The sequence below is a fragment of the Hordeum vulgare genome, chromosome 5H, assembly GCF_904849725.1.
Source record: "Hordeum vulgare subsp. vulgare chromosome 5H, MorexV3_pseudomolecules_assembly, whole genome shotgun sequence".
NCBI lineage: Eukaryota > Viridiplantae > Streptophyta > Magnoliopsida > Poales > Poaceae > Hordeum > Hordeum vulgare.
In genome coordinates this window covers 112,641,386-112,655,301 of record NC_058522.1, presented here as the reverse complement: position 1 = coordinate 112,655,301, position 13,916 = coordinate 112,641,386, and positions in this window count along the sequence as shown.

Below are 13,916 nucleotides of genomic sequence, written 5' to 3'. Positions count from 1 at the left end.
AAAGACCTAGGGTAGAGGTGGGCCAGGGAGCCCACAAGCCTGGGAGGCGCGGCCCCCCTAGCCGCGGCTAGGGGGCTTGTGGGGTCCCTGGTGGCCCCTGCCTTGGCCGCGGCTAGGGGGCTAGTGGGGTCCCTGGTGGCCCCTGCCTTGGTTCTCAAGTCCCCAGATCGTCTTCTGTTTCGGAAAAAATCTTTTTGGAAGTTTTGTTCCGTTTGGACTCCGTTTAAAATCCTCCAATGAAAGGGGTAAAAAACACGGAAAAAACAGGAATTGGCACTTGGCACTGAGTTAATAAGTTCGTCCCAAAAAAGATATAAAAGAAATACAAAGCATCCAAAGTTTGACAAGATAATAGCATGAAACCATCAAAAATTATAGATACGTTGGAGACGTATCAGCCCACGGGCAGGCAGGTCCGGCTACCCCCATTCGCAGAAAGCCGGCAATAGCCCCCGTGCCCAAGGTGTGCTCGAGATGGCTTCTGGGCGAAGCCTTGGGGTGGCCCGAGGCGCTGCGGGCCCTAATTGCCAGCGGGCCAGGCCCTATAAATGACAAACTGAGGTCTCATCTTCCCGTCTTATCTGCGCTAGACCAGCCTGAGCAGGGCTCGCTGAACCACCCGACCCGCATCTGCGAGCCGCCATCTCCCATCGATTTCACTGTCAGTTCTTCCTCCTGTGCGATTCAGGCTCCGTCCTTCGAGCCCCCGCACACCGTGTCATTTTGGCCCTCATTCTCCCCGTCATGCCTTCCAAAGGGGGAAACGGAGGCTTGCAGGGTCCGACCGTTTCGACAGCGCCTCGGCCCGCGTTGGACCGGTCAACGGTGGTGAACGTCTAGGGATTGGAGAAGATCCGACTAGTAGTCGCGGCCGGCTCTAATGAGTGGGGGCCACCCAGATCTGGCCAGGTTCATGCCCTCGGGGCGAGATGGCGACCCCCACGGTTCCCCTTCACATCCATGCTCTTCTTTCCGGTGTGCTGCCGCCGTTCTCGAGCTTCCTCATCGCAGTGCTTTCGCATTACAAGATTCACGCGCTCCATCTTGACCCAAGTTCTTTGGTTCTCCTCTGGGCCTTCGCGTTCTTGTGTGAGGCCTTCGTCTGCGTTACCCCTTCCGTGGCATTGCTTTGCCACAACTTCTCCCATGAGTTGGTCTCCGAGGAGTAGTGCTCTAGGTGCGCGTCCTTGAAAACGGCCGACACATCGGCCCCGGGGGCCCTTGACGCCGAGCTCCTCCCCGAGGCAGAGGGGTTCCGCCGACAGTGGGTGCAGGTCGAAACTGCTAAGGCCGGGCTCCTGTTCCAACCTCCGTTAACCCCCGCAACACCGAATCGGGAGTGGAGGCGCGAGGAGCTTAATGACCCCCGGCTTACGCCGGTCCTGACCCGGCTGGGCATGCTGAAGCGGGCGGGGGTGACAATGGCGATGGTTGTGCGGGAGTTTATCTGCCGACGGATCGCTCCTATCCAACGCCACTCCCGTCCGATGTGGGCCTACGCAGGACCTCGTGACCCACTTAGGATCTAGGTCCTGCCTCCCTCCCGAGACGTCTTGCGTGAGTTGCTCCGTCGGCTGACTGGTGACAATCCTGACGAGCTTCCCAAGAAGGGCCTCCCATTGTATAACTTCAAGGCCCCAGAAGCTCTCATCACGGAGATTCCGCTCTTCGATGAGTGGGGGTTCCTCCTTGGGGGGACGCACACCCCCAGGGGGCCTCGACCCTCGGGGCCGAGGCCCATGAAAACTCCGCTTGTGCCTCCCCTCTCGCAGCCGGGGTGGGCGTTGTATCGCCGCCCGCTCCCCTGGGCCTTGCTCCGGGTCGAGTCGGGGTTGGTGGTGGTGACCGGTTGACAGTGGAAGCTGCCGCCCTGTCTTCAAGCTTCGACCAAGGACCGCTGGGTCTCTTCGCCAGGCCACCCGTGTCGGCCGAGAAGAGGTTGCCTGAGGGCGACTTATGACCCACAAGTGTAGGGGATCTATCGTAGCATGTTCGATAAGTAAGAGTGTCAAACCCAACGAGGAGCAGAAGGTACTGACAAGCGATCTTGAGCAAGGAATAACTGCAAGCACTGAAAGGTAACTTTTTATGGATTTTCTAGTATAAGCAACAGGGAAATAAATGCAAGGAAAGTAAATGGTGTCGAGGTGCAGCAAGTGGCCCAATCCTTTTGAACACAAAGGATAAGCTGGGGGGCTAAACTTATAAAGACTAAGGCGTTCGGGAGGACACACAGGAGAGATAGTCAAGTACTTTCGCCATATTCCGTCTAGTACTATGTTTTGTATTGATAAGTGTTATGTGGGTGGATCTTTACTAGTGCACCGTCTAGGCTAAGACAAGTACACTCTTATGGTTAAACCCCTTGGAAGCCTCCACAAATACAAGAGAGAAATTAAGTCAAAGCCTAACCATAGCAATAAACTTTAGGATCCAACACTCCCTCGTGCAAAAGCATGCGAACTGGGGTTCAGGTTTCTGTCACTCCGGCAACCCACCATAAGCAACTAGACTTCTCCCATGTCTTCAAGAACTAAAGGAACTACTCACAAGACATAAAAGAGATCATGATAAGAGGGGATGAAAATATGATGAACAATCTGGTCATAACAATAATTCTCCAACAATACTCAATAGCATTCACCACAAAAGAGTAATCAACACTGGTAGAGTAAAGGGGATAGACAGTGCAAGGTACTACTCCGATTGCAATGGTAAAGTGAGATGGGGTGAAGATGGAGATGGTTTGGTGATGAAGATTATGGTGATGATGATCTCGATGATGCCCGTGACGATGGGGATGACGATCTCCCCTCCGCGAGGAGTTCTCCCCGGCGGAATGTGCCCGCCAGAAAGGTTTTTTCTTCTCAGTAGGTTTCAGCCGCGAAGCGGCGGCGGAATTGCGAAAAATCTACTGTCCTTGGGATTCTTAGGTCACAAGGGTCATATAGGCCAAAGGAGAGCACCAGAGGGCGACCCACCACTCAGGCGGCCACCTGGCGTGGCCTAGGGGTGACCCGCGCCACCAGGTCGCTTGGGTGCTTGGTGGCACCCCTCCGACCCTTCTTCGGCCTGTCTTTGTGATATGTTCGGAAACTCCTTCCCCGTAAATTTCAGCTCAGTTGGAGATGTTCTGATATGTCAACTCTTCATGCTATTTTCTCCGCTGAATCCTGCGTCTGCTGTTTCGACACCGGAAAGTTGTAAACTGTGTAAAATAAGCCAAAATAGTATAAGAATAGCATAATATTGTGAAATATATCATTGAATAGAGACAAATTATGATACAAAATAGTGATGCATTTTGGACGTATCAGCGGCCACCCTTCGACGCGGTGGGCTCCGGTGAGGAAGAAGTGGGTCGCCATAGACGAGTAAGCGCTCGTACCTTCCTTCGTCCTTTCTTTCTGCACCTCCCTTCTGAACCCTTGTTATGCAAGTTCCCTGTTGGTGACAACGATGCCCTCCCCCGAGATCACCGAGCATCTTGTGGTTCCTACCCTTGTAGTCCGCGGGGTTCAACCTCCCGAGTCCCTCGCATGTGAGCCTCCCGCGGTTTTCCTCGCCCGCGGCCTCCGGCTTTCCAGAGGAGTGCCACTCCTCTCGTCTGCGGTCCCTCCTATGGTCATGTTGCGCCTCCCTTCTGGACCCTTTTTCTTGGTGACGTGGATCCTCAGAGGTCCCTTCCTTCCGACAAAGTGCCCGTGTGCGAGCCCCCAGCCACCGAGCATGGATTTGGGCCGAGAGGCTCCTCGTGCGCCTCTCCAATTCATCATGTAGAAAGTGAGAGCTCTTGTTGTCCACTGGAGCCTGTCGGAGGGTTGTGTGCCGCGCCATGGGGTTTGCTCTGCACCATGGCAAACACCCTTCAGCACCTAGGGGCAGGGCTTGCCAGCAATGAAGTCCGCTTGGAGGATGAACACCGGTGCCTTGCGTTGGGATGGTGCCAGCTTGAAGTCGCCATGAACCTCGGACGCCTGCAGCGTGAGCGTGCGTGCGCGGAGGTAGAGGGGTCCCTCGCCGCGGCGGAGGAAGCTCGCGAGCATGCTCTCTCCAAGGCTAGGAGGCTGATTGTCGGCGCAGGGCCTCCGAGGATCGCCACACGGAGCTTTGTGCCCTCAGCGCCGATCTTGAAGAGCGGGCTCAGCTGAGGGCTGCCCTGGGGGGCCCGCCTACTGAGTTCTTTCCTGTTGGCATGGGCCTCCTGGCACCCGCCGATTCGCTGGCGCTTGTAGAGGTGGAGCAGAGCCTGGAGCAGGAGCGTCTGGAGGTGAGGGAGCGCCAGGTGTTGCTTGCTGAGGAATCCCTTGCCTCTCGTGAGGCGAAGCTTCAACGGGACATCGACTGGGGGGTGGCGGAGGCCCGACGTTCCCTTCTTCTTAACTATCGTGCAAAGCTGAGGCTCCAGGAGTCCCGCTTCCACGATCGTCATGGCCACGTGAAAAATGAGGTTGATGCCCTCCGGAGAAAGTTGGATCAGGAAGTGAAACATCGGCTGGCCGCACTAGACACCTAGGCTGTAGCCAAAGGTAAACTTTACGAACGGGTGAAAGGTGCGGCTTCCCTGGTTGGAGAGGCCTCCGAAGAGGAGTCCCATGCTCGCAACCTCCAACTTGAGTGCTCCCGGATGTTCCAATCCCTCGAGGGGAGAGCTTCCCGGGCTTTGAGCGACATCTGTGGTGAGGGTGTCTCAAGCCCCCTGGTCCCCAACGATGTTGTGTACTTGGGCTTCTTCCTCCGTGTTGTGGAGTGTATTGAAGCGAGCGTCGAGAAGGCCCACGCGCTCGCGGAGAGGAGCCATGACCTCTTGGGTCAAGCGACCTCGGACGTCTTCAGCCACCTCCTCCGCCTCGACCCAGACTTGGACTTTGCCACAGTATTGGATCCGGTGCCAGAGACGATCCGCACCGTCCTGGCCAAATGGGTCTAGGTCCACGTGGAGGGCCTGGTGACAAGGTTTGTTCTCGATGGCTGCTGCGCGAGATCTGGCGATGATGCGTCCTCCTGATCCACCGCCTTGTCCTCCTTATAGGGTCATGTACTAGGTTTAACAACAACTTTGATGTATCTAGGTGGTAACTTTCAATGCGCTCTCCGAAGTCATGGTGTGCACAATGCCTCCCTCCTGGCTCCAACTACTGCCAGCCCCATGTCATCGCGACACTGACGGGCTTGCCTGGGAGCATGGCTCCATTCATGACATTTCCTCGCTGCTTGTGGGGTGGTTGGAGGACCCTTTCGGCACTCTGTGTCTGCAGATCCCGGTCTTGCACATTTCCCTATCACGGGAGGCGCAACCAGTTACCAAGGTTGTTCCACACGGGGCAAAGCCCCGACGCCCTGGGTGCTGACATGGGCGACACCTGGATGGCCGGGTGGCCTTATGACCGGTAAGGCTCCCGAGGCATGCCGCTCAGGAGTCCCCCTTGACACTCAAGCCGCTCTACGTCGACAGGTTCTAGTACCGCACATTTACCCACCACCATTAGGTACGGGCACAAAGGGCGCGTCGAAAGGGCGGGGCCCCACCTCCCCTCGTACCGACCAGAATTCCAGGACAACATCAAAGGGGGCAAGTGGCCTTATGACCAGTAAGGCTCATGAGGCATGCCTTAGGATTTCCCTTTGGCACTCGAGTGATTCCCCATTCCGTCCCTCTTATGGTTGCCTCGGGAGGCCCGGCGGTCTCCCAAGGTTTCCGAAAACACCAATCAAAACAAAGGGAGAAAGAGAACTCGAGTTCGGTAAAACGAGAGAACGATAGAGAAGAAATTCCCGCCCTCCTTTTCTTTTCAAAACAAAGGAAGGAGATCCTCGAGCCTTTGATAGCTCAAAATACAAAAGGGGATACCCTTGAGGGTCACAACTTGAAATGCAAGAAAGGAACGAGAAAACTGCCGCGTTCGGTATCTAAACTATTCTCCGCCTCCGTCTCCCCCCAGCGCGGAGCATAGGGATTCCATTAGGCGTGGGATGGACCCCTCCGCGTCATCGGGAGGCCTGGGCGTATACAGCCTCGGCTCGTTATTACGTGAGAGTGTCACAGTGGCAGGCCGCGAGGACACTTCGGCCTCGCGAGTGTCCTTACCCCCGAGGCATAGGCGCCTGATTCTGGAAGTCATTGGTGGACCGTGTTGATTACCTCCGTCTTCTCCCCAGCGCGAAGCATAGGGCTTCCACTAGGTGTGGGGTGGACCCCTTCCGCATCCTCGGGGGGGCCTGTGCGTATACATCCTTGGCTCGTTATTACGTGAGAGTGTCACGGGATGAAGTAGGTTATAGAAGGATTGAAGGACGATACATAGGTGCTACGGGTGGATGCAGGTCCCGGGGACGCTTCGGGAGCCGCATGCCTCACAGGCACGTGCCTTGCTCGTGGTCCCGGGCTTGTAGCGGCGTAGCACGGCCCGTCCTGAGTGAGCCCTCGAGCATGGGGGAGCCCCCAGCGCTCGTTGGCTGGAGTGCTCGCCCAGACGGTAGGTCCTGAGTCCCGGGGGCGTTGCCCCAACGTGCCTCGCCGGCCCCCCCATGTTCCTTCGTTGGTACCCTGGGCCATGCCCCCAGGCCGGGCTAGCCCATCCTAAGGGAAACGGCGGGTACCCGAACACCCGCTGGCGACCGAACGAAGCCCGCACTGGCGACATGGGCGTGTGTTCCCCCCTGAGTCCCCAGGCGGGCGTCGCGCGCCCTGGAGGCAGGGGCTGGTATACCACCCCTTGCCTCCAGGTTGGGATCATCTGGACCGGGAACATGGGCGTGCGTTCCACCCTCAGTCCCTAGGCTGGAGCCTCTCGGCCTGGATACAAGGGTGCGTCCACCCAGCCCCAAGCGAGAGGTCCCCGGTCCCCAGACCCAGAGGTCTGCCCGAAGCAGCTCCCAGCTACCAGGTGTGCCCCCGCGAGGAGACCCACACTGGATGTCCTCGCAAAGCCACCCCCGTGTGTCGCCCCCGTGTTGCTGATCATACCTGTTTGCACGGGGGCTGCCCGCGGGGTCACGTGCGTGTCTCCTGCCACGGTGGTGGTCTGCGTTGCCTCCTTCGTAGCCCGGACATGTGCTGGCACGGTCATCGTTGAACTGAGCGCGCCTCCAGGGGTTGATGTAGTCGGACCTTAGGCACTCCCTCCTCGTCCGTGAAGCACGCCGAGGGGTGCTGGGTGACGCCTCCCCAGCGCGGTCAAATCCCGTGCCTCCAGAAGCTCCCGCCGAATCCCCAGAAGGGGCGGGCCTGAGTGGATGTTTGGGACGCTCCCACGTGGTTCCCCCATTGTAGCCCCTGGCGATGAGGGCCAACGAGCGCGACTCCTGTGGGGGGGGGGGGGCGCTTGGGTCCCGTCGGCGGTATTGCACCCAAGAGCGCGCCTATGTCCGCCGGTGCGGCGGCGGGTAGCTTGTCGGCGCTTGAGCTCGTGCTCCACCAGGAACGCCACAAGTCTGTGCGTCGGGTGGTTGCAGGTTCGGAGGGGGGAAGGAACAACCTGGACGCATGGAAGTGTCGGGCGATGGGGGGATGCCCTGCGGTTGGTGGAGGCGGCAGCCCCAAACACTCGTTGGAAGCTCGTTCGGTGTGAACACCGGCCGACGGGGTAGCAAAGCGTTGCAGGGTGTCTCGGCCCGTTTGCGCCGTCTGCGCCACGCGAGCGGCTCGCCTCTCCGCGCGGATTCGCCGTCTCCCTACCATGAGTGTGACAAGCTTCAGCTGGCCGGGCCCTGGGAGAGACCTCGACACGCCCCTACCTGGCGCGCCAAATGTCGGATTTCGGGCTCCGCAAAACCCTAAAAATTCAAACTTAGGGGCGTGTACGAAGATCTCTCACTTGCTCGCCTCGCCTAGCTCGCTACTCGCTGAGAATGGCAAGGAACTCACTCGATGGTGAGGAAGACACATAACACGACAGTTTACCCAGGTTCGGGCCGCTGAGAAACGTAATACCCTACTCCTGCTTTGGTGGATTGCCTCTCTTGGAGGTGGGTGGATGAACTAGTACTGTGCTCGGGAGCCTCCGGAGGCTGGTTGGCTTTGCATGGTGCTAGTGGGTGAATGAATGGATCCCCCTCCTACGAAGTAACCTCTCCTCTATGGCGGGCGGCGACGGTCTGGTTGCAAAAGAATTGAAACCTTTAGAAGATGCCTTGAGAACCCTGGTACGTACTTGCCTCCTTTGCACTAAAGGGAAACCGCACCACCCTGTTGTTTGCTTCTCGCCCATCCTTCCTCTGCGTCATCCTTCACTCCTGAGGCCGAACCTCGCCTCAGAATATCCACCGCTCCGGAGGGGTCCTGAGGAGTCCCCCTACGGACCTTGATGGTGCTCCTCCTCACGAGGGCCTTGCCTTGTGCGGTGCGGGGCATGTCGGTTTTTGGTCGATGAAGTGGGCCAACCCTGGCTAGCGGGCAGGAAGGTCTAGGTACCCCCATTCCCAGAACGCCGACAGTGCAACCCTAGGTACCCCTATTGTCTACATAAACGAGAGGGTTTGAGTTTGCAGGACACGAAATCATTATCCTACTCATCTAGGGTTTAGTTCATCTAATGTCATGGTAGATCGACTCTGTAATCATCATACACTCATCAATACAATCACGAAGGCCGTAGGGTTTTACCTCTTCGAGAGGGCCCGAACCTCGGTAAATATTGTCCCTGTGTTTTCCTATTTCCCATTGATCCGAGATCCACAGCTTGGGACTCCCTATCCGAGATCTTCCGGTTTTTACATCGACATTGGTGCTTTCACTGAGAGTTCTTTTGTTGGATCGCCGAAGGATCTATGGCTCGCCTAATCATCAGCAGCGACATCTCCAACAGGGGCGTTTTTATCCCTGGACAGATCTTCCCGTTCGACAGCATCGTGTTGCACGCTGACCCGACCGACCACCTTGGTCAGGTTGGAAACCTCGCCCCCAATAAGGACATCAAGTTTGGGAACCTGGAGTTCATTGCCGACTCACACGGAGGTCTTATTCCGACAAAGATTTCGGCTCCCCTACAAGAGCTTATGAATCCCGGCGCCTTAACGATGGGAGCGGTGGACTATGCCACTAGGGCAGCCTCCATCGTGGGTCCAGCCTTAAAGCCTGAACTAGTCGATACGCCTGGATCATCTTTGGCCGAATATTGCCCACGCGCGGCTTTAAACGCCCATGAAACAGTGATACTATGGATCGACCCCAGCATACCAAGAGCATGGACTCCGCAGATATCTCATCATTAAATTGAGTTACTCGGACAGATCTAGGCCATGGGAATAACCGACGGCCAACCCTTGGTGTGTGATCAGATCATGCTTAAACCCGATGAGAGGGAAATTTATGTCCCACCTATCACACACTTGGTCGCCACCATCGAGTACTCGGCCGAAGGTTCTCCCTCTCAACCACCCGTACTAAGAACATTTTACGTTCAGGTTTTGGATCATCAGGATCGTCCTCCAGTTTGGAATCCGGACTTCGCCCCAGAAAAAGTTTAGAACTAAACCTTGATTTGGCGCATGACCGAGATCTTGTGCGGCGATGTCTAGTTTATAATACAGATCCCAAGCCTGGCACACCGGATTCCATGATGGTACAAGGCGAGGCCACCAAAGCTTCGTACTCACATCCTATCAGGATACAAAGTTTCCCCCCACCCACCCCAAGTCGAATATTCTCTAACTAATTCAGGGAAACCCGATATATGGGACCTATTGCACATCAAACAACAGCTAGGGGAAACAGTCAACACTTCTAGGCTCGATTCCTACTTACCAAAAATAGGATGGTGGACTACAGCAGGCAGGAAATGATAACAGCCTTCCGACATAACTGTCGTGACGAAAGAATCCTAAACGCCCCAGCCCATCGCCATGTTCAAAACTTCACCGAGCTATCAACTCTCATATGCAGATACAACTCCATGGAAAGCGTGTGGTAGACTCAATATATATGAACGAAGTCAATCCATGTCGAGAAACCCAGGGGAGCTCGAAGGAAGCTCGTACCCCCAAAACGGTCTTCCGAACACGAGCCAACAAAGAAAAAGATAAACCCTTGGTAGGATCCAGAACTGTCTTGACAAACTATTGGACAATCCGTACCCCATACACCCCGCCCTGCTGAATTTGAACCCGACTCACAACCTTCAAGATTGCTGGGTCGTTAGGTAAGTCGCCAAAATGCGGATAGGAATCCTCGGGGTCCCACCCTCAAGTAGGTGCTTAGCAATGCCACTGGATAACAATGTTGATATCCTAACAACCTATGAGACATTTCCCTTAAAAAATAAGAGTAAGAGAGATCTTCGAGAACTCAACCAAATACATTAGGTGGCAGCGACGGATTCATGGATAAACACACTCATTATCTTCGGTGAGGTAGACCAGCCGAGAACCCACCCCGACCGAACAGCTGCCGCCCTGGTCCTCAACCCCATGGTACACGGCTTCACACTTCACAAGGTGCTAATGGACAAAGGCAGCGGTTTATACCTCATTTATGAGCATACCCTAGACATAATACAATTCGATAGATCTCGCATCGAACAAAGCCACACCACCTTTCGAGGTATCATCCCCGGAAAAGAGGCACAATGCATCTGACCAGTTTCTCTTGATTTGGTATTCGGTACCCCTGAGAACTACATGTCCGAAGAACTTCTCTTCCATATTGTGCCCTTTTGCAGCGGTTATCACGCCCTCTTGGAGCGTGACGCCTTCACAAGATTTTAGACCATACCACACTACGGGTATATGAAGCTTAAAATGCCAGGGCCCAATGGTGTGATCATAATTATAAGTGACCCGCACACAACTCTTCCGGACGAAACAAAACATCATCACTCGCCCCCGAGGCACTGCCCGGGATTCCTGCGGTAGAGGAATTAATCACACTCCTCTTAATGGTAGACTAGGATGATGTAATCCTAAGTAAGAGGCCAAAATCCACATCCTTCAAACCGGCAAATGAAATCATCAAATTTCAGGTGCATCCAACAGACCCCAACAAAATAGCATCCATTAGAGCTCATCTCGGCCCTGCGGTTGACGAAGCACTTCACACATTCTTGCGTGAAAACTGGAACATATTCGCGTGGCACCCCTCAGATATGCCCGCAATCCCACGAAGACTGGCGAAACATAGCGTGAACATAATTGCAGGCTTCAAGCCAGTCAAACAGGCGTTACATCGATTTTCTGAACCCAAGTCTCCAGCTATGGATGAAGAACTAGCAAAACTAGTTGAATCTGGATTCATCCGAGAAATCAAACACCTTGAATGGTTAGCAAATCTGGTCATGGTGCCAAATAAATACAAATCCAGGCGGTTGTGCGTCGATTGCAAAGACCTAAATAAAGCCTGCCCTAAGGATCTATTTACTTACCCCCCATAGATGAGGTCATCGACACCATCGCCGGTCACGACTCACTATGCTTCCTCAATGCCTACTCCAGATACCATCAAATGAAAATGAAGGAGTCCGACCAAGCCGCAACCAACTTCATCACCCCCACGAGCCATTTTGCTTCAACACAATGCCCTTCGGTTAAAAAATGCAGGCGCCACATAGTAGCGCATGATTTAGACATGCGTAGAAAATAAAATCGGCAAAACGGTCGAGGCGTATGTGGACGACATGGTCATCAAGACCAAAAATGTCGGCCAACTCGTGGATGACCTCTAGAAAACCTGTGGTAATCTACGGGCTTACGATATACGACTCAATCCGGAAAAATGTGTCTTTGGAGTTCCCGCATGTAAACTGCTCGGATTTATCATCTACCATAGAGGAATGGAGGCCTGCTACGTCGACATAAACCTTTTGTCGTCTCTTTACCTTGCGTTGGTTTTCCTTTGAAGAGGAAAGGGTGATGCAGCACAGGAGCAGTAAGTATTTCCCTCAGTTTGAGAACCAAAGTATCAATCCAGTAGGAGAATCTCGTCAAGTCCAGAGTAGCTGCACAAACACAAATAGCTTGCAGCCAACGCTATAAAGGGGTTGTCAATCCCTTCAAGATTGATTGCAAAGTGGGATCTGAAGGCGGAAAGTGCAACGAAGAAAAAGTGTAAGCCTGAAAATATGGTGTGGAGTGGACCCGGGGGCCATAGTGTTCACTAGAGGCTTCTCTCAAAATAGGAAATATTACGGTGGGTGAACAAATTACCGTCGAGCAATTGATAGAGCCGCGCAAAGTCATGACGATATCAAAGGAATTATCATACATATATGCATCACGTCCGAGACAAGTAGACCGATACTTTCTGCATCTACTACAATTACTCCACACATCGACCGCTATCCAACATGCATCTAGTATATTGAGTTCATGACGAACAGAGTAACGCCTTAAGCAAGATGACATGATGTAGAAGCATAAACTCAAACCAATGATGAAACCCCCATATTTTTACCCTTGATGGCAACAACACGATGCGTGCCTCGCTACCCCTTCTGTCACTGGGTTAGGTCACCGCACGGTATGAACCCAAAACCAAGCACTTCTCCCATTGCAAGAATCATAGATCTAGTTGGCCAAACAAAACCCACAACTCGAAGAGAATTACAAGGATATAAAATCATGCATAAGAGAGAACAGAAGAAACTCAAATAACCTTCATAGATAATCTGATCATAAATCCACAATTCATCGGATCTCGACAAACACATCGCAAAAGAAGATTACATTGGATAGATCTCCATGAAGATCATGGAGAACTTTGTATTGAAGATCCAAGAGAGAGAATAAGCCATCTAGCTACTAGCTAGGGACCCGTAGGTCTATGGTGAACTACTCACGCATCATCGGAGAGGTCATGGTGTTGATGAAGAAGCCCTCTGTATCTGAATCCCCCCTCCGGCAGGGCACCAGAACGTGCCCCAGATGGGATCTTGTGGAGACAGAAACTTGCGGCGGCGGAAAAGTACTTTCGATGATCTCCTGATTTTTCCTGGGATTTTAGGGAATTTATAGGAGGAAAACCTAGGGCAGAGGAGGCCCAAGGAGCCCACAAGCCTGGGAGGCGCAGGCCCCCTGGCCATGGCTGGGGGCTTGTGGGGTCCCTGGTGGCCCCATGCCCTGATTCTCAGGCTTCCTGATCTTTTTCTATTTCAGAAAAAATCTTTTTGGCGGTTTCGTTCCGTTTGGACTCCGTTTAAAATCCTCCTCTGTAAGGGGTCAAAAACATGGAGAAAACAACAACTGGCACTTGGCACTGAGTTAATAAGTTAGTCTCAAAAAAGATATAAAAGGCATACAAAACGTCCAAAGTTTGACAAGATAATAGCATGAAACCATCAAAAATTATAGATACGTTGGAGACGTATCAAGCATCCCCAAGCTTAACTCCTCCTCGTCCTCGAGTAGGGAAGTGATAAAGACTGGATTTTTGATGTGGAATGCTACCTAGTATAGATGTCCTTTGCAAATTCTTTCGTGTGACATGAATGTTCAGATCCGTAAGATTCAAAAAAATAGTTTGCTATTGACATGAAAACGATAATACATCAAACAAACTAGCAAGGCAATAATGAACTTTCAAAATAACAAGGCCAAGGAAAGTTATCCCTACAAAATCATATAGTCTGGCTATGCTCCATCATCCTCACACAACTAATGTAAATCATGCACAACCCCGGTATTTGCCATGTAATTGTTTTCGCACTCTTACTTTCTCAAACTATTTATAACTATCACGCAATACATGAGCGTGAGCCATGGATATAGAACTATAGGTGGAATAGAGTGTGGTGGTGGTTGTGAGACAAAAAGGAGGAGATGGTCACATTAACTCGGCGTATCAAATGGCTATGGAGATGCCCATTAATAGATATAAATGTGAATGAGTAGGGATTGCCATACGAAGCATGCACTAGAGCTATAAGTATGTGAAAGCTCAAAAGGAGAACTAGTGGGTGTGCATCGAACTTGCTTGCTCACGAAGA